A 3,556-nucleotide genomic window follows, 5' to 3' on the forward strand; every position below is an offset into this window, starting at 1 on the left:
GATAACTGGAAAGCAAATACAGTAAACCCAAAAAAGATATGCAAAAATAGTAAAACAGGCGAATTGCTTCAATTAATGCGAAACAATACACCTGATATGCAGATATATCGCATATGAAATAAAACCGGCAAATATACCATATGTATAATTCCACTCGGGCTGACTTATTCTTCATTCATAGAATTGAATCTCACAATGCGTCTGCCTTTCCAAGTAAATGCATGCGGATTGCATGCGCAAATTACATCTGATACGGAGAATATTACATATGAAATATAATCGAAAAATATGCCACATGTGTAATGCCACTCAGAAGCTGACTTCTTTTTCATTCATAGAATTGAATCTGACCATGAGTCTGCCTTTCCAAGCTCTGCATTATGGACTCATAGTAAAAAATATAAAATTCTCGCAATACATATCAAATGACATTTGAACCATATTGTCGGAGCTCGTCTCCACTAAAAACTTTCTTCAAGATCGTGCTCATGAGCCCTCACCATAGGAAACCTCTGAAACACGCTGAAGAAAGCACTGTACTGAGATTCATATAAAGTTATAAGTATTACTTAGCTATATTAAAATTGATGTACAATAGTCTTGAAATGGCATATTAACTCTAAGGATGGAGAAATTACTAACCTTACATCCATAGTAGCAACGTTCAGCTCCATATCCTTGTATTTTTATTTTTTATTTTACACAATCTAAGAACCAAAACAACAACTGTAAAGAAGATCCAAGCAGGACTAACCCTAACAACAACAACAACAATCTAGTATAATTTTACTAGTGGGGTATGGGAAGGGTAGTGTGTACACAGACCTTACCCCTACCATGAGGTAGAGAGGCTGTTTCCAATAGACCCTCGGCATCCTTCCCTCCAAGAACTCCCCACCTTGCTCTTGGGGTGACTCGAACTCACAATATCTTGGTTGGAAGTGGATGTTGCTTACCATCAGATCAACCCCTCTTGTCATACTACCGCCTTAAAAACTTAAAAACCCTTCCACCATACTACCGCCTGCCTTCTTTTGCTCCCATGCTTTTCTTGTTTCTACTTAAATAATTTCATCCCTCTTCTCACATTCAACAATTCATGTTTTTCTTGTTTCTACTTAAATAACTTTATCCCTCTTCTGATATTCAACAGTTCTATTTTCCTGCTTTTTTCCTACAAAATCAGACCAATACTCTTCCAAGACTTCCCCCTTTATACTTTATATTTCTTTAATTTCTCCAAAGCTCACATGTAATTTTGAGTTTTCCACCTTAAACCTAATTGTTGCTTTTTCCCCTTGTTATTTGTCACATCAAACGCCTTCTCGACTTTACTATCAACAATTCAGAATATAAAAATACATGAAAAATCAAAAAAACAGATATATATAAGCAATTAACAAAATCAAAAGGGGAGATTTACCTCTAGCGAGTAATAGTGCTAAAGTTTCAACAGTGGTACATTACGTACTAACCTTTATCCTACTCAAACCTTTTCACTTTTATTAGATCTAGCCAGTTGAACTCAAAAAATTAAACAAAATAAATGTTTTATATCATAAACAAACCGATTCATCCATAAAGACTACTATTTATCAAAGGACTACTGCTTGGGCAAGATAAAAGCAAAACACGCACATATCAATCAATCGCTTGTTTACACTTGAGTTAGATACTCAATATGATGTCTTACTGAAATAACAGATTCATACCAAAGTGGCACACCTATAATATGTGAACAAATTTAAGAAATAATTAACATACATAATTTTGAATAAAAAGCACTCTTGAAGGTTCAAAAAAACCAGCCGGGTAGGATACCATCAGATATATGCCAAGAAGGTTATGTATACCATCCTTATGTAAAAAAAAAGGGTCTACATAGCATAACAACAAATATTACAATGGAAATAAAAATAAATTCCAGTAAATTAGAGTGATAGTTCAGATGTTTTCCTCAAAAATAGGCTATTTTCATTATGTGAATAAAAAGGCAGCCATGCACTAAACTACCGCTATGTGCGAGGTTCGGGAAAGGACCGGACCATAAAAATTTTCAATATGTGAATGATGTTCACAAATATGTGGGGCAACACAGGTGTTAAAACCAAAAGATTTGAAGCACCTCCTTTAGATATATTTTATTAGCGGGATGGACATCACCTTTGTTTACACACAAAAAAAGACATTGTTTAACCGAAAAGAATGCTCGAAGTCGCTGGTTTGATAAGCCTTCTCCATTTCCCTGCCTAATTCCATCAAACGTCAGGACCACTCTCACTCAATTGAAAAAGGTAAGTCAGAACCTTGTTAAAGTCTGGCCTTTCTGCAATATTCATATAGTAATATAGGCAACATTTTTATCTATACATCATTTACTTCCTGTGCTTCTTCTCTTTTTTGTTTTTCAAAGGCCTTACCTACGACTGCACCATTCAAGGAAATAAAAGAAAAAGGGGAAAAACAAAAACTTAAATAAAGATCAGAATGTGAAAATTCGACCACGTAGACACACACACTATGGGTGGATGTGATCATGAAAATAATGGGTCGATGAGATATCTTTGCACTCAAATAGAGAAGATGAATGACCATGTGACGGAGTTTTCGGGGCCAAAAGTTGGTTTAGAGGAAGCTTTTATTTGGGAGAATTTAAACAAAAAGAGAAAAAGGGTTTTAAATTAAATATCGCAAAATTAAAACGAAATTGAGGAAGAAAATTCTTTGGAGAACATAAAAAAATACAGAGGAAATAAATTAGGGTATTACCTATTACCTGCTGAAGTTGGTTTTCGTAAGTAGAGAGATTCAAAGTAAATTGTTCAACTCCAACTTCATCTCCTCCGCATTTTGCATTTTTAAAAATCAAACTACTTAATATTCCAACAAAACTACCCAAATATTTTTGGATTTCCCGTGACGAATTCGAGTTCAAGGTGTGCACCGGAGAAAGATAACAGAAGAAATTATCGAAAAATATGACTTTTCAATATAGGTAGCGACTATTCAATTGGGAAAACAACTTTGAGTATTTCTTTTAAATTATTATAATAATCTAAATATTTAAAGGCAATTATAATTATATAGATTATAATGTTGTCACATCACCTCTCTTAGTCCCTCAATTATAATTATATAGATTTCATGTCTATTTCCAAGGCATCAAAAGTGCCATAATGTCTGCCACTCTTGTTCCCCAATTCTATTCTTATCTCTACTATAATATAATTACAAATAGTATCCCTTCTTACTTTGAGGAACAATTAATGGGTGGGCCAAATATTGTAACTGAGCACCAATGTTGAGTTGCAAGAATTGTCCACTCCTAACTCTTGATACAGCCGTCGTCCTCTCCACCACACTCCCCTGTAGCCTTTTTTTTTCCCTATCTAATTACAGTGCCGTCACTCTGCTCCTCCAGGTATCTTAACTAGAGTTTGGCTATAGATTTCCAAATTTATTCTGAAAAATCTGATTTGGGTGAATTTTGGTTTGAAGATAAAAATGTGTTTGGACATCTGTTTTGGGTGAAATTTAGTTTGAAAAAACATGAAAT

The 3,556-nt window shown here is 34.4% G+C and overlaps 1 long non-coding RNA gene across 2 annotated transcripts; it reads right to left on the reverse strand.

Moving 5' to 3' along the window:
- Positions 1-298: 298 nt before the first annotated feature.
- On the reverse strand, positions 299-3,029 carry LOC104118344 (uncharacterized). Of its 2 annotated transcripts, none has more exons than XR_004512630.2 (2): positions 643-3,029; positions 299-534 (listed from the first exon to the last, which is right to left on the reverse strand). It is a non-coding gene; the product is annotated as an uncharacterized lncRNA (long non-coding RNA). The 2 variants fall into 2 exon arrangements; XR_691244.4 differs by having other exon boundaries at positions 299-539.
- Between the last annotated feature and the right edge of the window lie 527 nt (positions 3,030-3,556).

The sequence above is a fragment of the Nicotiana tomentosiformis genome, chromosome 10, assembly GCF_000390325.3.
Source record: "Nicotiana tomentosiformis chromosome 10, ASM39032v3, whole genome shotgun sequence".
NCBI classification, from domain to species: domain Eukaryota; kingdom Viridiplantae; phylum Streptophyta; class Magnoliopsida; order Solanales; family Solanaceae; genus Nicotiana; species Nicotiana tomentosiformis.